This window comes from Colias croceus, chromosome 20, assembly GCF_905220415.1.
Source record: "Colias croceus chromosome 20, ilColCroc2.1".
Taxonomy (NCBI): domain Eukaryota; kingdom Metazoa; phylum Arthropoda; class Insecta; order Lepidoptera; family Pieridae; genus Colias; species Colias croceus.
The window spans coordinates 3,085,434-3,108,515 of record NC_059556.1 but is presented as its reverse complement, the minus strand read 5'-3'; the positions used below and the strand labels follow the sequence as shown (position 1 = coordinate 3,108,515).

The window sequence follows — 23,082 nt, the reverse complement described above, 5'->3', positions numbered from 1 at the left end:
TAATTGCGAAAGTAACTATGTCTGTCTGTCTGTTACTCAATCACGCCTTAACTACTGAACCAATTTGCATGAAATTTGTTATAGAGATATTTTGATACCCGAGAAGGGACATAGGATAGGTTTTATCACGGAAATCCTACGGGAACGGGTTTTTCTTTGAAAACGCGGGCGAAGCCGCGGGTGGAAATCTAGATATAGATAATTTTGGTTTTATTTTTGTAGTTAGTTATGGAAGATTTCAACGGCGAACGGTAAAGAATTATTTAGAAATAAATCAATACTATATCAGGAATTAAGGTTGTCTTCATTGGTATAGTTAAAGGTAATCAAAACACAGATCCGAGCTCTAAGTAGCCTATAGTTTACTAGTGTTAGAGTACCTACAACTCTTTAATAAACATAAATGTCTATTTCATGGAATAAAACACTTTAGAAGTAAATATTGCAAAGTTTCTAGGAAAGAGATACTGTTGTTTGTTGTTGTATTATAAATTACTTTCACCACAGAACATATTTAAAAGATTTACACTTTAGAAGTAAGTAATGTAGTGAGTAATATACTTAGTTTGATATAAAAATCTTGTTTAAGTAAATTATACAGAATTAAATTATCATTTAGTTTAAATAAAAGATACTTGATTTAATTAATCATATATAAAAAAGGACAGAAAAGATTTTTAAACTTTTCATCTGTATAACATTAAACTAACTCTCGAGTGAGTAGGTAGATCGATTAATAGCTACCGCAACTCCCTGCATACTAAATTTCATTAAAATCGTCAAAACCGTTTCCGAGATCCAAATAATTTATAAAGAATTGCTCGTTTAAGATTGAGTTTAGATAGATAGATTTATCACTGATCATGAAGCGATACATGTCAAGATATACAAGAAATAACTTTCAATAAAATGCTAATCTTCAAACAAAAAAACAAAATCCAAGTTCATCTATTTTTATAAGCACTCAACATCATTCATAACCTAAAAAATGTCACTATGATACATTGAGATATACATATGGAGACGACACCGCCTACATCACTTATGTTCCGCTCAACATACGCCATATGGCGTAACTGTACGCTCATTTTTTATTTGTTTTAAAGTGAAACGCATCAAAAATGCCTTCGTGTGTTACGATATTGCACAAATAATACAAATAATAAGGAAAAGTGCAAAGGAATAACTTTCATCGGTAAGTACCTAACTAGATAATAATTTTTAAAACTTAGATCAAAAAAATGGCGCACAGATTTTGTTCGTGGTGTCTCCTCCATACGTAGTACTATTATCTCAATGCTATGATATAATAGCAAATATTGACCGAAAATCATGTATGTGTGAACAAACATTAATAAATCAAAGCACACATTGAAAGAATCACACAAATACCGTATCTAGCACTTGAATTGTGATAAAAGGTTTATATTAAACCATCTTATCACGGGAATATATTAATTTACTTAAAATATAAATTGAGTCGACTATCTTATCGGCCGATACGTCGCCTATCTATAAATTGTTCTTTATTTTTGTACATTATTTAGGGTTGACAGACTGAACTGCGAACAAAAAAAAAGATATCAGAAAATGTAGAGCGTAATTGAAGAAAGAATACGTGTGAAATAGAAGAAAACAAAATATAAATAACTAGCCGCGCCCGCGTCTTCGCCCGCTTTTTCAAAGGAAAACCCGCATAATTCCCATTCCCGTGGGATTTCCGGGATAAAACCAATGTGTTAATCCAAGTTACCCTCTTTAAGTATGCTAAATTTCATTATAATCGGTTCAGTAGTTTATGCGTGAAAACCATACATACATACATACAATATACATACCTTTCCTCTTTATAATATTAGTATAGACTAAGTAACTGACCGGTATATTTTTTTTCAGTCAGGAAACCTTTTTTCTTACAGAAAATAAATCCACATGATTTATAAAATACGTTATAACTTATACATTTACCTACGTAATACACACAACATTTTCACAAATAGTTTTTTTACGGACAAGAATAACGGCTTATATGTACGTATTATGTCCTTAACTTATTACCGTTAAGCAGGCATTTATGAAGATAAATTATATATTGGGCAACTTGCATTCCAAAAAGCAGCCAGATCCGAACATTTGATTTTGTATGAGAGAGCAACATCTCACCTTTAATTATTATATACTAGTGGTCCGCCCCGGCTTCGCCCGTGGTACATATTTCGCAATAATAGGTAGCCTATGTCCTTTCTCGGGTATCAAAATATCTCCATACAAAATTTCATGCAAATTGGTTCAGTAGTTTAGGCGTGATTAAGTAACAGACAGACAGACAGAGTTACTTTCGCATTTATAACATTAGTATGGATTAATAAGACACCATAATTTTGAAGATTTCTTATTATTTTGGACATATTATCATTTTTTATAGTTTTTAAGATTTAGTTAGCATTGATGTGATAAACATTCTGTCTTATCACAAGGAAAACTCCACTGTATATAAAAAATATCACATTAAATTGTGACGTAGTAGCCACTCTGAGACGATTTTTATCTATATGATTAATGTTTACCACTATATAATTATTTTTGTATGGCCATGGATAACAATGTTTATATTCAAAGATTATCCATTAAGAACAAGAAAATGTCAAGTACTGTTGATAATTTATTATTTCAGAATCGAATAATTAAATTATATCGAATAATCTAAAAAAAAACTTCTGAATCTACAAATAATTTTATTTATTTATTTATTTAAGGCACTTTAGACAATACCAGTAATAAAAACATTTAAATAATTTAACATAGAGAACATGAATATGGTAAGTGCACAAAAGGCGGCCTTATTGCTTAAAGCAATCTCTTTCAGGCAACCATAAAAATAAACATGTACGATGCTATGATACTAATGTGTGATTAAATATACATAAATACAGTAATGTTTTTTTTAATAATAATAGATGAGATCTGAATGAATTCTAAATAATATGCAAATTCGAATGAATTATTCTATACAATATTGTTTATTTTAGTCTCTACCATTGTTTAATAATACATTATTGGTTAAATAAGCATAATCCTACATTAATAAATAGTGGTTAAATTACATAATATATTAAACGCCCGTTTTTAATACAAATATTAGAGAATTATCGTGAAAAATAAACATTACAATGACACCTAGAGCCGTGCGTTTTAAAAATAATATTACGCGAGACAGCTTTTAAATAAGTATATACTATTTAGATTCCATAAATACTTATATATTATAAAAGTGAAAGCCCTTTATATATTTGCATTGATAATTTTGATTTTTTATTATATCTTTTTGGTTTTAGCAGATATCGAAATCTTAATCAGTTGTGTACGAGAATCGGGCGCGGGTGGACGTGTGTCGATTTTTCCGTCAATAGCTTTTTCGTATATCGTGACTGTGTTAATATTGTGTTTGAAGTGCTTTTAACTATTGTGAAAGTGTTTGGATAATTTTTGGTGAGTTTTTAGTCATAAAATATGTAATAAAAAATAATTGTAGAGGTTTAAACATTAAACTTTCCATTATATTTTACGTTTTCCTTGTATAAAGACAAAATAATGATAAGATTTCGAGTGTCTATCTATATAATAGATGTTATGATACATATAAAGTAAATTTTCACTAACTTTTTTGGTCACAATTTCTGAGTTAATCGAATTAAACGTTTATTACATGTGTTATAAAATTCAATTAAGATTATTTTTATCAATATTGTATAATGTTAGATTTATGCCTTTATCGGTGTCAGTAAAGCGACATATTAATGTATGTTCTTAATAAATAATATTGGTTTTATAAACAATGTTTTTATCAAGAGATTTATGGACCACGTGGTGACATGATTTTTTTACGTATTATTTATATCGTATACTATATATAAGTTTGGCGAATAATTTGCATTACAATACACAATTATTTACAAAAAAATAAGTTATAGAAATAAAATAACGACATTTTTATGTATCACTATTATCCATACTAATATTATAAATGCGAAAGTAACTCTATCTGTCTGTCTGTTACTCAATCACGCCTAAACTACTGAACCAATTTTTATGAAATTTGGTATGGAGATATTTTGATACCCGAAAAAGGCTACTTTTTACCCCAGGACATAGGATAGGTTTTATCCTGGAAATCCCACGGGAACGGGAACTATGCGGGTTTTTCTTTGACTGCGCGGGCGAAGCCGCGGGCGGAAACCTAGTGAACTATAAATGAATATATCATTGATTTTCATTCGTAAATATGTCAAACTACAAAGTTTTAATAAGAGCGATAGAATTATTTTGAGCTGTTTTCAATAGTCAATAAGCTTTAAGCTCTGAATAAATGAGTGATAATAATTAATAAGCAATAGGGAGTAGGATGCAAAAAAATTAGTTATTTGTTGCTCTATATTAAGAAAAATAAAACAAACATCATCACATTGTTAATTAACAGTTACCAAACAGTATCAATCTATCATTTAACACGATTTATTTTTAGAAACAATAATACACAATTAATCTTCTCTTTAAGCTTTAAAGTTCTTTTGTGTAGAGTCTGTAGAGAAATATCTATGTATAAAAGTTAAAGTAACTTCTAATAATGGAAAGTTAAAAATCGACCGGAGTACTAAATAATCTACTATATAAAAATAAGTCGGATTTTCCTTCCTGACGCTATAACTCTAGAATGCACAAACCGATTTCCACGGTTTTGCATTCGTTGGAAAGGTCTCGGGCTTCGTGAGGTTTATAGCAAAGAAAAGGTGTCTCTGGTGGCGAAACGGAGTTCGCCCGGTTTGCTAGTTTAAAGTACATAATTGTACATGATCTTCTTGTGATAATTTTTTATCAATTAAGTTTTTATTCCGGTCAAATTAGACTAAACTTATTATTGTTCGATAGTTTCCGCCTATCTGTGAAACCACGTTGAAAAAGTGGTACATTAACACATTACACTATTATTATTAACAGTGGTACATTAATAACATTACTTAAAGAAACATGTGTGCATATAGATACTAGATATATTATGATTACTGGATTATCTTGCAACTTTTGGAGTTTTTACTATCGATGGCTCTTAGCAAAAAGTATTTGGACACTTCTTATAATTCTGCTGATCTAAAAATTTTGTCCAAACTTATTTTATGTCAAAAGTTACCGCTTTGCTAAAAATCGCATAAAAGGCGTTTTTATAACCTTTGACCCCGAGTTATTTTTTGCAGATATCGGATCAATGAGGACTGTTCAGATTAAATAATTTTATATGTTTTGAACAATCCAACCTACTAAGTTCTTCTTTCTTGAAACCACAGTTGACAGTTTAAGAAGAATTGATAACATAAGCTTTTTGAAGTGAAACTTCTTTATCAGGGTTGGAAAAAAATTTAGTGTAACATTTTTTCGTAACGCGTGACATTTTTCCGTTACGCGCCATCTTTTTCCTATCCCTACCACATGTGATTCGACGACGTATTTCTGTAAAGTTGCATAAAGTAAATTATTTTTGGAAAAATAAGGTCATAAAGAAGTTTACGTGTGTTTACGTGTGTTTACTAGTACACGCACACATTTTTTTATCTAGATGTATGTCTAGATGTGTTATCGGTGAAAAGGAAAATATTTTATCCACATAAAGAAAAAGTTGACGAAACCTAGCGCTTCTTACCGTGTATGTAGATTGTAGAGTGTATTTTAGGTCGTTGTTATTATAGGTTGAATTTACTTTAACAAAGCAATATAATATTATACCTTAGCAAAAGCGATTCTAAGCTTATAAACCTTTATATAGTATAACGTACCTACTTAATAACCATAACCTTTTAATTCGGAAAAGATGGATAAAAAATCTTATATCTTATCAGATATGAGATAATATATAAGGTAAAAGCACCTAATACGGAGGTATTTCGCAACATTTGAAAGTAAGTATCAAAAATAAGCATTTCTAAGTCTTTCTAAAGGTGCCAAACCACTTTATCGTTAAAAGTGGAACTTAAATTTTGTATTGCTGTTGAGTCTATGTTTATTTTCATGATATTTCTTATTTTAAAAAAATATTTAAATAGTCATGTCGATTTTCCCTAATACGGAGGTATGATTTTGGTCAGAGCCTAATACTGCGGTAGGCGGCTCCTAATACGGAGGGTCAGATATTATATACATTGAAGTTCCGTACAAATAATATTTGTTAAATAATAGGAATGTGTTAGTAAAGTAAATTGTAAGTTTTTTATTCATTAACCATTGGTTTGATTACGTTGATTCACTTTTACTGTGTTTCATTTATGCTTTTAGTTTTATCGAAAAAAAAAACACGCATATCAAATAAGAATCCACAAAAAAAGTCACAAAACTTCTTATTTATTTACGCAACCCTAAATCTGATAATTTTAAGTTCTATGAAATAGGGCCGTAATAGGAGATCATATATAACCTAATACAGAGTTACCTGGAAATATCTACCACCGTAATAGGAAAACTACTCGTGTTTTTAATAATCCTAATTCTGACCCATCAAAAATTCGATAAACAAGAGAATGTAAATGCTTAATCAAATGCTAAAAGTTTTTTGGCTCAGATGTGTAAAACTCAAATCAACAGTTATACAAAATAAATGATTTGTGATACATTAAAATACACCTTCCTATTTTTACCCCTTCTAAGAAACAAACATTTTGTACTCAACCATTTTCATATTTAACTGGATTTCTAATTAAGAAAACATACCGCAGAATATGGTTTCTAATTTATTAGATTAATAATTATTCCAACTAATCTTGGAATTAATTCAATAAGTAAATAAAATGAAAGTTATAAACAATTAAACATGCCCAGTATTTTTCCTATTTCGGAGTTATGCCACCGTATTAGGATTAATCTATAAAATTTGTATCGTATTACGGCGGTATTTTATTTCTTATTTTTTGGGTAGAAAATGACTTACAAATATGAAACAAGCTATTTAAATAGTGAGTGTAATAGTAGGAAAATGCAATAAACAATACATATACAAACTTGAACGGTTTTTTAATACGAAAAACTTAGTTTATAAATATTAGTGTACTTACTTTTGTTGTTTCGCGTTTGTATGGAAACACCTCTCATGTCGATGCCGTTACACAGATTGATTGATCTTGTTGTGTTGTCTATGTGCTATACTTGCAAACGTTAGTTAAGTCATGGAGTAATAAATTTGGAATAAATAGCTTACGTTTTGGTGTACTTAAAATTTATAAAACAGGAATAAAACTCGAAAATAGAAATACCACCGTATTAGGAAGCGATTTTGACTACCGCCGTATTAGGAGCCTTTACCTTATATATAACAGGGCACTACGTAAATCGTAGCAAGATGCGAATTTAAACAGTGTTTTACGTAGGTACTAATGACCAAAGTTCGGTTTATTTGTCTCTGTAATTCTTCATGATTTACGACGAATGTCGTTTTTAAACAATTTGTTTGAGTAATTTTGATATAAATTTTTTATAAAGAAAATTTTCTACTTAATATTTTATATTAATGGACTTGATCACGGTTTTGAGTTATACTAATTTATTTGTGTTAGGCCCTCTACACAATGGGCAGCGTTGGCCCATCATGATCGTCGATGTTTGCCGCCATTACGGCGATTATGAAAAATATCTACAATGTCTAAATTCACTATCGTGATTGCCTCTACTCGCCCAACTCTGCCCATCGTGTAGAGCGCCCATCAAATCTATTATACTTATATTGGTTAAACGTTTGATGTTTTCATACTAACCTATATCAGTTTAGGACAAAAAATGTAAGAAATCAATGTAAGGTTCAGTCTTGCTTTAGCCAAATGTAAATATCTTCGCTTTGATTCAAATGATTAGAATAAATGTAATATCTGTTAAAAAAAATACAATCGTCAAAAAAGTACAATAACAAAGAAAGAAAGAGCACAGATGAATGTTCTACCAGAAAAGACGTTGGATTTTATGGTTATCTAAGTATTTAGATAAACATTTTATGATGAGATTATAATAAATTATACACGTTCTTTTTATAGAGATAACCTAAAAGTTATGTGAGGAATTCTTTTATTCTCAATTAGTTTATTATATACGTACGTTGGTGTATTTCTGTGTATTAAAAAGGTATTCTTAGAAATGATATAGGCTATTTTTGAACGATATTCGGAGCCAGTTTTGTAACATTTAATTGGAGACGAAAAATGTGTGTTTTATTTCTAGAGAAAAATTGCAATTCTCACACACGCTTATTTTGAAAAATATCCCATGTTTGCAGATAATAAAACAATTAATAAGTTGCCGAAATATAAGATCCAATAATGTAGAGTCTAAGGGCTCTATATTATTAAATCGTTATTTTCTCTCGTCTTCAAGTTAGTAGTTAGAATTTCATACTAGATATACATATAACATCTGATAATAGGTTATATTTTCACATTTTAAACACGGCATAATAACGTTTTTCATTCATCCTTTTAAAAGTATTTTCACATATTGTATTAAATTAACATTCGACATTGTCTTAAGCCTTTGAAAGGAATGATACCAACATTAATAGAAAAGGACGATCTATCTAATACTTCCTTACATCATAGTATACAAGTCTATACGTAGGTATATAAGGGCTTTGAGGGCTGTTCAAGTCCCTGAGTGACAACTGACAGCGTGGAAGGTGATTTCCTGCCTATTTCCAACCTTTGTCATTAATCTTTGAAGTATCCCTTATACTAAATTTAGCAAGTATAATTTTAACAATTGTTTGTGATATTTCTTTGAGCATTGTTACTTTAGAGGTTTGATGATTGATGTTTCAAATTCAAAGGTAATTCAAATTATTTATTTGTGTAACATGGTTGATGGTATAGAGATGTATAGCTTCTATCGCGGGCCTATTATAGAGCGCGGAGACCGAATCGAGAAATTCCGTAACGAAAAAACCTCACTCTCCCCACTCCGACGGGCGGAGGCTTGAAGGCATAGCAAGCAATAGCCTTTACCGCGGCAGTCGCCGAGTGCACACGTCGTTTTTTTAACCGACTTCAAAAAAAAGGAGGAGGTTATCAATTCGGCCGGTATATTTTTTTTTTTTTTTTTTTATGTATGTACACCGATTACTCCGAGGTTTCTGAACCGATTTACGTGATTCTTTTTTTGTTCGATGCGGGATGGTGTCGAATTGGTCCCATAAAAATTTTATTCGGCTAGGCCTAGTAGTTTTTATTTTATGAGCATTTTTGTCTGTACTCGATGACTTAATTTCAATGTAGCAAGTAACTTTGATTCACTTCCCGGTAACCGATTGAGCTAAAATTTTGTATACGAATGTAAATTGGATAGCGATGAAACATTATCATGACATGGAGCTGATCTGATGATGGAATCGGAAGGTGGCCATAGGAACTCAGTAATATATTGACTCAACTTTATCGAGTTTGGGCTCGTTTGATTCGTGTTGAAAAATACACTAAAAAGTATTAAATAAAAATAACTGCGTTAAAAACAACCGACTTCAAAAACGGAAAAGTAAGAAATAAAAAAGATTTGATATTATTAATTACTACATATTATTTTTATGTGCTATTTATTAAATAGGTTTGAAGTCGGTGCCAAACACTAAGCACTTAGTATTAAGCCCATGCACCGACATCAAACCTTTTTAGTAAATAGCACATAAAAATAATATGTAGTAATTAATAATATCAAATCTTTTTTATTTCTTACTTTTCCGTTTTTGAAGTCGGTTGTTTTTAACGCAGTTATTTTTATTTAGTTAATATTGTAATGATTGTTAATTGGTTAAATAAGTCTATCGTAATATTATATGTAGGTATATTTTTCATTCGAATTTGATTAATAGTAACTAAGATAATTTAATTGACCGACTCGCGAAGGCGCAAAAAAAAAAACAAATTAAGCTTTGTAATCATTTATTGTATAAAAATTACATTTAAAATTATAACTATCTTAACTATGTCCCTCCCATTCGATGGTAGAATGGAGAGTGTCTTCATCTGCGGCGGGGCGGGCATCACGGTGATGGCCGTCATAAGTTGTACACGATGTCGCAATCTTTACTGGGTATAGGTAGCCCTCACTAGATGGCATTATGCTTCTAATAATTAATTAATGTGTTTTCTATGTACTTAACAAGGGTAAGAAAATTTAAATAATAAAGACTTTTTAAAAATAAACAATATGAAGTTTTCACCTTCCCACAGGGTCGGGCATATTATTTAGTTTTCCAACATTTACTTGTTTCTAAAAACTTTGTTAAGTTTGGGACTAGACTGTGTTTAAAATGTCTACGAATGTTAATTCAGGTTTCATTTAACACTGCTTATCTGAAACAAAACAGAACATATTGTTGAATGTAAACATACTATGTAGGTGCTATTTTCTCTTTATACGATTTTTATATCCATCAACAACAAGAATTTATTAGCTATACTTTTGATTGTGTGTTACAACGAATCTTGTAGGAAAATCATTCCAATTACAAATTGCTGGTTTACAAAGTAAATGACTTGAAATAGATAGGTATCGATTTTGTATTGAAAGTAATACAATCTTTATTGTGTGTTTAAAAAAGGGAAATCCACAAAGTGTACATTTTTCAATACAATTTTATATCAATGTCTACAGAGTACAGATGTTGTTTAGCTTTTTCGTGTGTTGATATAAACGTATACGTATAATATTTGCTCCTTTTATACAAACTGGTATTGCAAACTCCAAATTGTCGATTACTTTTATTATAAATAATGGCTGAATGTTTTTTGTAGTTCTTATTTTATCAAGCGTCTTGAATAGTTGACGACCAGAGTGCGACGCATCGCATGGTCTTCAGGACCATTATAAGTCCACCACTTTACTTATCTCTTAAAATTTCTATTTTTAAATTTTCTTTAAATAAGAAATTATTCTAGGTATTATAACCATTAAACCCATTACAATTAAACGAAGGGACATAAAAATCACGATCTGGTAAGACGCAGTCTGCCATAAATCTATTTTAATGCCAATAAACAGTAATTGTCCTATAAAACGACCTAAGAACCATTTTAAAAGCTAGGTAAAGGTTCGATTATAGAATTGACTAAAAACGAAATTTTAACGTTTCAACCTCTGAATCTTTTAGCGATAGGTATTATAATGAAAGATCATTTATTTTATATAATTTATTCCATACATTTGTGCACATAGGCAATTAATATATTATAATAATTTAAATAATCAATTATTTTATTTTCGTATAGTCTCCCAAGATTACCGGAAAGTAATCGCTTCTCAGAGATAAAGCTGTACCAGTGTAGATGTTATTAATTAATCTTAATTCTATTAAATTAAAAAAAAAGTATATAGGTAATATAAATATATATAAATAAATCGCTTTTAAAATCAGTTATAAGCTATACTCGCGTAAAATCAAACACAAGAAAATACAATAAAGTATTTTTTAAACTAATATTATAAAGAGGAAATGTTTGTAATTATGTATGTATGTATGGTTTTCACGCATAAACTACTGGACCGATTTTGATGAAACTTGACAAAGACAATTTTTAGACCCTGAGAAAGAACTGCCTTTTATTGCGAAATATATACCACTGGCGAAGCCGGGGTGGACCGCTAGTAATAAATAAACATACAACATATTTACAATTTCATTTTATTTTTCCCTCTTTTATTTGATCCCGAATGAATAAACTCTTTCAAAAACTCCACATAGAGTGTTAAGAGAAGATAAATATAAGCTTCGAATTGAAATAAAATTGATTTTGGCCGCGTTGGTTGAAAAGATAAGGGTCAATATAGTTTTGAGAGACATCTAGAGGTCTAGTGTAGTCCCTAAAGGCTGTATATACCTAGTTGAATTATCTTCAACAACTTTGATTATTGATAAAATGGCTTAGATATGAAATAAGATATTTTTGTGGCATTATTATACAATAGAACACGCTTTAATCAGATAAATAAATAAATATTTCGGGACAATTTTCACACACGGCACGATCTGACCCCATACTAAGCTTTTCGCTTGTGTTATGGAAACCAGATGGCTGATAAATATACATGTATAATTTTAAATAAATACTTATATAGATAATTAACACCCAGACACGGAGCATACATCTATGTTCATCACACAAATATTTGCCCCGGGTGGGAATCGAACCCACGACCTCTGGCTTGGAAGGCAGGGCCACTACCAACCAAGCCAACCGGTCAGTCAGAACACATAATATTATTATTTTTATTCATACGCGAGTATGTTCCCGTTAATTCCACACTTTATAAAATACGTACATCCATTGGTAATAAAAGCATGTAAAAAAAGCTGTTTGGTCAGAAAATTTATTAACTACTAGCGGTCCGCCCCGGCTTCGCCCGTGGTACATTTTTACGTTTTCTCTCCATAAGAACCATCCTCGTACTTCAAGAAATGTAATAAAAAAAGAATTAACGAAATCGGTTCAGTTGTTCTCGAGTTATGTGCTTACCAACACATTTTGCGATTCATTTTTATATTATAGATTTATAAGTTTATATATTACTAGCGGTCCGCCCCAGCTTCGCCCGTGGTACGTATGAAAAATAGATGTTGGTCGATTCTCAGACATACCCGATATGCACAGAAAATTTCATGAGAATCGGTCCAGCCGTTTTGGAGGAGTATGGTAACTAACATTGTGACACGGGAATTTTATATATAAGATACAATAAAGATCCTGAGTTGCAACTTTCCACTAAAAGGTAAAAGGCTTATCAACGTCTTTAAAGACCTTTTCATAGTAATCATTAACCACATTTCATAGCTTGCATTAAAGAAAAAAACAGATATTATGTGCTTAACTAGTTAAATCAGGGAGAGAAATAAAATAAAAAAAATACAATGAAAAATTTATGAAAAACGATCAAGCCGTTTCGGAGGAGATAAACCTCGTGGTGTGAGAATTATATTATATGAATATATACACATAAAACCCATAAAATTAAATGTCTACATATCCATTAGGCACATAGAAATAGGCATTAAATATTCCATAAGCCACGGAAGAGATTATTCACACATTCAAAACAAACTTTTTCGAGTTTGGTATTTATTAAAATTTTGTTGAATATTTAAATTTCATGGAGTTTGATTATTTTTTATCTATGCGTTTGTTACCGGTTTATATTTTGAATAAGGTAAAAATGAATATGGATGAGAAGACAAATAGGTTTTTGCAAATTTTATAATATTACCTTTTGTTGTGTTTGATTTACGCATACATTTTTCATTGAAAAAATATACTGGGCTTTTTGCTTGGCTATTATTTATTTATTTTAAGTTTTCCATCATTTTACTGTAATATAGAATGTTTACTTTGCATAATGCAATGGATTCATTCGTGTTTATTTAATACCAATAGCACAGATAATTCTATAATAGATACTAATTACTTTTCAATGAAGAGTTTGAATTTACTACAGTAATTTGTGATATTTTTATTAATTTAGAAATACGAATTGTTTATTATTATATTAGATGTAGAAAAACTTAAAAAAATATTAAAGCTTATAAATATAATAATCGATAATTAATTAGTATAATACAATAGAACCTTTGTATAGTTTTAAATAAAATATCTCGCTTCTATATACCTATTAATAAATATATTCATTAAATTGTAACCTACTGAAAATTAATTATTAAATAATGCATAACTCATTTAAATAATTATTCCAACCTATTGATAATACCACGAGATTTTAATAGCATACCTACATAAATTAATAACTTTGCAGTTTTACTATTGATAAAATTAAATTAATATTGCTATTTTCGTTCACATAATAAATGCATACATTTCTGTAAAATATGTGAGTTATGACGTGAATATGTGACGATTATTAATGTATCGTTAAATTTTAATTGAAGAGAGAACTTTAGAAAGAATTTCCTATTAAAAGCAGGAGCAACGCAAGTATTCATATTATGTAAAGGAATATATATCCATATGTACTAATTACCTTCATATACAAGATGCATGAATATTATGAGATCGTGATGTAGTAACAATCTAAAGGGCTTACAATTAAATATAACGCTACCATGAAATTAATTACATTATAGTCTCGTGTTTTTTTATTAATACATCAATAAATATTTTTATTTGAATTGGGTGAACAACATAAAGACTGCTTTTATTTATTTATTTATTTACCTCTTTAATAACTGTTGTACAGATATGAAACCTTAGAGCTACTAACACATAGAACAGAGTACAACTATTTTGGCGGCCTTATCACATAATAGTGATGTCTTCCAGGTAACCACGGTAAAAGGTAAACAAGCAAAAAGATCATTATTGGCGGGACTTTTAGATATTAATTTTAATATTTATTATTTATAAATATACGACCTCGCTATGAACTGTTATGTATTCCAAATAAGCAGCTCTTAAAAAAAGTTTGCTTAGTTTAGTAGGTATACAGTTCTGAGGCTAACCACAAAAGTTACACACGGCACAAAAAGAAAGAAAGATTTATTCGTTCGTAACAAAAACGGGAAGAACCACACACAACACGAAAAACCAAGCACATTTATATAATAGGAAAAACATAAAATATAGCCCATTTTACGCAGTAGAGGAAACTTTTAGCTAAGAGCATATGATTTTGAATTCGTCAGTCCAGTAAATAGTTTTTGAGTCTGTTATATTCATTAATGAATTTGAGTTTGAGTTTATATATTAATAAGGATTAATCCTTATTCTTATAACAATTAAAATATTACTAAGGTAAAGGCTCCTAATACGGCGGTAGTCAAAATCGCTTCCTAATACGGTGGTATTTCTATTTTCGAGTTTTATTCCTGTTTTATAAATTTTAAGTACACCAAAACGTAAGCTATTTATTCCAAATTTATTACTCCATGACTTAACTAACGTTTGCAAGTATAGCACATAGACAACACAACAAGATCAATCAATCTGTGTAATGGCATCGACATGAGAGGTGTTTCCATACAAACGCGAAACAACAAAAGTAAGTACACTAATATTTATAAACTAAGTTTTTCGTATAAAAAAGCCGTTCAAGTTTGTATATGTATTGTTTATTGCATTTTCCTACTATTACACTCACTATTTAAATAGCTTGTTTCATATTTGTAAGTCATTTTCTACCCAAAAAATAAGAAATAAAATACCGCCGTAATACGATACAAATTTTATAGATTAATCCTAATACGGTGGCATAACTCCGAAATAGGAAAAATACTGGGCATGTTTAATTGTTTATAACTTTCATTTGATTTACTTATTGAATTAATTCCAAGATTAGTTGGAATAATTATTAATCTGATAAATTAGAAACCATATTCTGCGGTATGTTTTCTTAACTAGAAATCCAGTTAAATATGAAAATGGTTGAGTACAAAATGTTTGTTTCTTAGAAGGGGTAAAAATAGGAAGGTGTATTTTAATGTATCACAAATCATTTATTTTGTATAACTGTTGATTTGAGTTTTACACATCTGAGCCAAAAAACTGTTATCATTTGAATAAGCATTTACATTCTCTTGTTTATCGAATTTTTGATGGGTCAGAATTAGGATTATTAAAAACACGAGTAGTTTTCCTATTACGGTGGTAGATATTTCCAGGTAACTCTGTATTAGGTTATATATGATCTCCTATTACGGCCCTATTTCATAGAACTTAAAATTATCAGATTTAGGGTTGCGTAAATAAATAAGAAGTTTTGTGTCTTTTTTTGTGGATTCTTATTTGATATGCGTGTTTTTTTTTCCGATAAAACTAAAAGCATAAATGAAACACATTAAAAGTGAATCAACGTAATCAAACCAATGGTTAATGAATAAAAAACTTACAATTTACTTTACTAACACATTCCTATTATTTAACAAATATTATTTGTACGGAACTTCAATGTATATAATATCTGACCCTCCGTATTAGGAGCCGCCTACCGCAGTATTAGGCTCTGACCAAAATCATACCTCCGTATTAGGGAAAATCGACATGACTATTTAAATATTTTTTTAAAATAAGAAATATCATGAAAATAAACATAGACTCAACAGCAATACAAAATTTAAGTTCCACTTTTAACGATAAAGTGGTTTGGCACCTTTAGAAAGACTTACAAATGCTTATTTTTGATACTTACTTTCAAATGTTGCGAAATACCTCCGTATTAGGTGCTTTTACCTTATCTAAGATAATTGTTATTGTTTAAAAGTTCTCACTAGCATAATATATAAGATTAAGGATACTTTTGTATGACAAGACAGATATTTCCCAAAACAAACTTGTTAAACCCAACAGAGGTCAACGGATAATCTTGGATAACTTCGTTTTATTTCGAGAATCGACAGCAATATGCAGTTATATTTCCAAATACTTTTTGGATCAGTTTCATCATAATTTTATATTGTATTTCATCTCTGGAGATATTCTTGTACGTGTTTCGTATTGGAAAGTTACAAAATTATTAGAATGAACACACTTTTATATCAAGATTATAAAAGCATTCATAAAAAGATAATTTAAATAAAATAGTAGAAAGATGGATTTTGATATACAAATATACAATTACGAATTAAATTTGAGTTTGAAATATGTAATTGCTAAACTATGTAAAACTAATTATAGTAATGTCCATTGCTTTTTTTTATAAAATAATCTTTTTGCTTTTATTTACAATCTTACGATTGGCAATGATTGATTTTATACGTATGATCAACTTTATATCAATGTTCTATAATTAGCTTATCATCTTGTTAATGCGTGATGCTTATTAAGTTTTTTAAAATTATTGTAATAAAAATGATATTTGTATGATATGGAATCGTCCCAATTGCTGTTTGATTTTCGTAGCACCGTAATGTTCTTGTAGTTTTTTAACCGACTTCCAAAAAAGGAGGTATTTTTAATTTCCTTGGTTATTTTCGAATGTGTTTCGAAAAACCACCGCCAAAACGGTTGAAAGTATTTTTTCGCAGGTTTGAGGAGAGGTAGCATTTTTGTTTATTACCCTACACAGAACAATGTATGTGAAATGAACTTATACCTTGTTAAGCAAATTATATTTCAGGAATAAGATTCAGTGGATGAACAGGAGTCGGTGTTTTCTGAAAATATTTGCACAAACTTTTACAACAACAATAATACATACATTTTAATATAATATTATCAATTCGTAGTATTTTACTTTGCTTTCGTTAATTAAAACTCCGACTAATTCAACTGCGGAAAACAGTAAACAACACATACATAATATAATTTCTTACAAAGTATTCGAAAACATCGTACGTAAGATATTATATTGTATTAAATTATTTATTCCATTGTAAGATTTTGAAGGATTTTCATATGGAAAAATTAATGAAACGAAGAAGATTATTTTTGTGTGCTCTTTCAATACATTACATACAAATATTTAATGTAATACTGTCTATATTACAAAGAATCCTGAAATTACTCGCAAACTAGGGATAATCTGGGATAAATACGAGAATAAGGTTTTGATATGAGTTCAATCTTTTATGTAGGTAATTTTACAATAGAGAGATGTTTCATAGCAAACGTTCTTTACTAATCGTGTGTTACTAGCTTTCCACCGGTGGCATCGCCCGCGCAGTCAAAGAAAAACCCGCATAATTCCCGTTCCCGTTGGATTTCCGGGATAAAACCTATCCTATGTCCTTTCTCGGGTATCACAATATCTCTACCACCTCATGCAAATTGGTTCAGTAGTTAAGGCGTGATTGAGTAATAGACAGACAGACAGAGTTGCTTTCGCATTTATAGGTAATATTAGTATGGACTAGCTTTCCGCCCGTTTTGCTTGCTTTATCTAACCTGATATATGATGTAAAAGCTTCCAATGTAATCACTCTATCTATAAAAACCGCTTCAAAATCCGTTGCGAAGTTTTAAAGATTTAAGCATACATAGGGACGGACAACAACTTTGTTTTAAACTATGTAGTGATATTGTGTAAATACTAGAAAATTTATTTATTTATTTGGAGATATTGAAGAAAAAATAACAGGAGTTTATAAACAAACATTTACAATTGTTCCCTCTAGGTCTCATAGTGAACACAAATAGAAAATTAAAAAATAAACTCGCTTGTACATTACTTGCAAAGTAACCAAATACTTAAAAACTAATTTAGACTACTGAAATCTTACTGAAATATTAACAATATTAATTAGTTTTATGTAACTTAGCGAATTTCACTTCAAATCCAACATTTAGGATAGCATGCAAATGACAGGCTGACGCGACGGTACAAAGCCTAATAATGTTAATTAATTGTTGCCTGTTAATTTGTTACAAGATGCTGTTGAACGATAATTGAAATTCACAATATGGCGAATAGTTATTTAGTAATAGTAAAACGGTCTTTTGTTATTATCTTTTCGTTAAACATTTTTATTTATTTATTAGATAGAATATAGGAGAAATTAATGTTTAATCTTTGTGTAAATTATTGCGCTAAAAATATGAGCATTAGTAATTATTATAATTAGCATATAAACGAAAATAAATTACCAAACACCTACCTACAACATATTAACTTCGTCAAAACATCAACATAAATTATGTTGCAAGTATTGTTTATTATTACTAAATATCATTATAATTATAATAATATTATGTAGATGTACTAAATAGCAAATACATTAGGGAAAAAATATATCATAAAAATCAAAAGCACCCATGACAAATAACTTAGAACCAAATCTCAATCAGCTATATATTTACTATCATTAAGATGAATTGAAATTTCAATGTAAAAAATTTCAACTACTTTCCAAAGAAATATACCACATACATAGGTACTAGAAAAACGTACCTAACGCAGTAAAGTCCATTTATAACAAAATATATAATGTATTCGTCCCCGAGATATTCTGTCGATCAAAATTATAGTTCGTGCATTCGCATAACTAAGCAGGGTTCGTCCGCTAGATATGGATTATCAAAAAGGAATGATTTTGTCGACAATTTTACAATTTTAACCTGGAAACTTTAAACGTATGGATAAAAGTTTTAATGTTATAGTTAGTTGGCCTGAATTAAGGTTTAAGTAATGTGTTTAAATAGGAGAGTAACGTTCAATATGTAGAGTTCGTTGGAAAACTAAGCTATCGTTCCAATTGTGTTATTATCATTATGTTATAAATTAATATAATTAATAGACTGTATGATTTGAAAAGGATGCATAAGTTAGGTATACTCAATATAGTTGGGATTGTTATTTCAAAAGTAGCATTGCTATTTGTAGGGCATTTTTAATTTACAGTTCTCCCGATAAGTTCAATATGGAGGTCTTCTAGAGGAGAGAGTAAAGGTACATTCTAGGGAAGCGTGCTCCATCTTATACCACATCTCAGCTTACCATCATGCGAGATCGTGGCCAAGCGCTCCCCTATAATTGTACTTACAATAAAAAAATATTACGAAGTTGACGTACGCCAGAAGAAAGACATAATATAAAGTACGAGGTACTATAGAAGGTTCTTTACCTCCCCTGTCTTCTTATCATACGTAATATAAAATATAAACTGTCCCAAAGAAAGTCAAGCTAACCCTTACGGTCAAGTGGCTTTCGTAATAATACAGTTCACCCTTAAACCTGAGTAGCTAAATGTATTTGGTGAATGATCATGAATTTTACGCATCAATTGCTTTATATCTATACTAATATTATAAAGCTGAAGAGTTTGTTTGTTTGAACGCGCTAATCTCAGGAACTACTGGTCCGATTTGAAAAATTATTTCGGTGTTAGATAGCCCATTCATCGAGGAAGGCTATAGGCTATATATCATCACGCTACGACCAACAGGACCGGAGCCACGCGGGTGAAACCGCGGAGCGCGCAGCTAGTTATCTATAATATAAAAATGAATCCCAAAATGTGTTGGTAAGCGCATAACTTTAGAACAGCTGAACCGATTTCTTTAATTATTTTTTTTATTATATTCCTTGAAGTACGAGGATGGTTCTTATGTAGAGAAAACGTGAATATGTACCACGGGCGAAGCCGGGGCGGGCCGCTAGTTTCAAATAAAGTTATAGGCACGGTACGTGTGAAAGTTCTTTTGAAAGTTACTTTCTTTATACAAGTTATTAAGTATGTTCTTGATAGCTTTTAAAGCTGTTTTTTCGCGTTTGAAACCAAGTTAACAAAAAAACTTATGAACGTTGAAATTAATTTACCTTGATTGTTTTCGTACTTAGGAATAATAAAGTTAAACTTAAGATACCTTTTGTTAAATAAAACTTTTGTAAAAGTTTAGTTTGAACAATTATTACCTACAACAATTATTAATCTTCTAAAACAGTTTTTTGTTGGTCCAATACCATTTAGGCTTAAGTGATCAAGCCCTAGAATTTAATTCTAATTTGAAATGTAGGTAATTTATATTTGACTAGGTTTCCGCCCGCGACTTCGCCCGCGCAGTGGTCTTTGCGAGATGATAATATATTATTATAGCCTTCCTCGATAAATGGGCTAAGTAAGTTAAAGATTGAGGTCAGATCCTTGTAAGATATATTATGTAACTAGACACATTATGAAGGGTTATATAAAACAAGATTTTTTAGGTAAAAGCATTCACATTTCTCTCTTCAAAGGTCAGGATTTACGGCGCGTCGTAATGGACAGCAAATGTCCGAATTACGAGTCAAAAGCTTCGGGAATACCTTCAGTTTTATCGCTTTTACGAGACTCTCAATTCTGAAGCCAATTCTGCTCGCATTTGATGCAATTTTAGATTTTTTTACTCGCGAAAGAACGGCTATGTGTTTCGAGTAGGTATATATGTAGGTATATGTATTGTATTATATCTTTGTACATTGCATTATAGTTAATGTTTGTTTCATTAACTGTATTGTATTGAGAAAAAAAAAATTAGATAGGTCTCCGTCCTGACCGAGCTGCTTCGCGTAGCTGCTCGCTCTGTGTGTACCCGCCTAAGGGTGTTTTTCCACCAGAGATGCGCGAGGATGATTTGCGAGGGATATGTTTGTAAAGAAACAATAGTATTGCTTCCATCAGACTTTTTTTTTTAAAAAAGGCACCCGCCATCACAGGGTGTTCACGCCACCTCTGGAAAATTGTCCAGAGACATTATTTTCATTTTTTGTTTGTTTACAAATACAATTTTTAGCCACATAATAGATTGCTTCCATTAGACTGCAATCCTGATCAAGGCGACGTAAATAAAGCGATAGGCTTGTTCTTTACAAACATGTCCTCGCTACGCATCCTCGCACATCCCTCATCCCTAGTGGAAACGCAGCCTAATATAAAATTTACTCTCATTTTTCAACATGCCGCATTTGTCATATGTACAAGTCGTGTAAAGATAAATCATCCCCGATCGTCCATAAAATATTATGTTCTCTCAAATAATGTACCAAAATTATTTTTGTACGAAATTTTTATTGTTTAACTCCCATGTTAATAATACAGGAAAGAGGAATTCAATTCCTCTGTTGACTTTTCTGTTAACATACGGATGGTTTTGCACGCCTCATAAGCGAAGCGTTGAGGTGGGTACTACTGTCACTTCGCGCAAAACATCTGATTTTTCAAACTTAAAATGTCTGTATGTATCATACATTGCACTTGTAAGATAATACATACACACACATATTAAGAAAAAAACACTATTTTTAACATTCATGATATTTTTGATGTCATTTTTGTTATTTAAACTAGTTAAAAAACAGTTTAATAGTAATTAGTTTCTGTCTTGGACGTCCGTGTGTCTGTATGTGCGGAGGATTTTCTTGTTAACACGATAGCAACCGAAATACTTTACTAATCGAGTCTTTTTTTTTCTCTTACGCTTGAGTATGCTCAGGAATAGAACCCTTTCATTTTTCAGGGTCTGATTCGATGTGGTTTAATTGTTATTAAATAAACAAAAAAAAATATCGACTGTTCTCCATAACTTTAGTATATCTATATATATTCTTTATTTTTTTTTATTTTTTATATTTATAGTGTACTCAAAATTCACCATTATAAACTCGATTCTTTATACTATAAGCCAAGGTTTAAAAAAATAAGTTGGTAGTCAGTCCCTTAAACCTGCGCAGTTTCACATCTAGGTGGGGCCACAAGAAAAATAGCTCAATTATTACGGTACCGCTTTCTTTACTTTTCCAACTGTTTTATTTTATTTCTTTTTTATATTTATAGTGTACTCTTTATAAATAATCAATTTTATTGTAAAGGATGAGATTATGAGGCGTGCACTTTTGGATTTTCCAAACTATTTGGTATTATAGTTACTTTTATACATAGTAGACGCTATAAAAATTTAAAATACATATTTTGAAGTTTTACAACCCGTGTGTACAATGCCGATATTTATTGTACCTTACTTAGGCCGGTTGCAGAGCTTCACCGACCATCAGTGCGTATGTCATTCGCGCTTGTCATAATATGCATGGAAATACGCGTGTGTATGGTCAATCCAGCTATGATCGGTTTATGAATTTCCATACATATGACAAGCGCGACTGACTGACGTACGCACTGATGATCGGTGAAGCTCTGCAACCGGCCTTATGTAATGATTCAAGAGCTCTTCAAACGTAAGTTCAATTAAATGAATATTTGATTCGTAGCATCAGCAAATCACCCAATTACAAGTTATAATTGAACTGAGATACCTATATATGAATTAATGTTGGTGTAAGATATCTTCGGTCCAAACTAATCAAAACTTATAGTATCTAGACGCTTATGCGAAATTGTCGGGGTCATTCTCGTATGAGAGAAGTTATCGGACTTACCACATCATTGTCATAGAAGATTACAGGCCAATATAATCTCAATAGAGTCTTACATAGTATTTATAATTACTACATAGTATAAAACAAAGTCGCTTTCTCTGTCCCTATGTCGGTATGCTTAAATCTTTAAAACTACGCAACAGATTTTGATGAAGTTTTTTTAGTAGTTATAGGAAGGTTTTAGTATATAATTTATTATGTTTTAGACAAAGCGGGCGAAGC

The 23,082-nt window shown here is 30.5% G+C and overlaps 1 protein-coding gene across 1 annotated transcript in view; it reads left to right on the top strand.

Moving 5' to 3' along the window:
* Window positions 1-3,370: 3,370 nt before the first annotated feature.
* Window positions 3,371-23,082, top strand: part of LOC123700890 (atrial natriuretic peptide receptor 1) — a 245,144-nt gene continuing 225,432 nt past the window's right edge. Inside the window, exon 1 of the mRNA XM_045648257.1 lies at window positions 3,371-3,489. The gene's annotated coding sequence lies outside the window, so the exon portion shown is untranslated. The remainder of the gene's footprint in view (window positions 3,490-23,082) is intronic.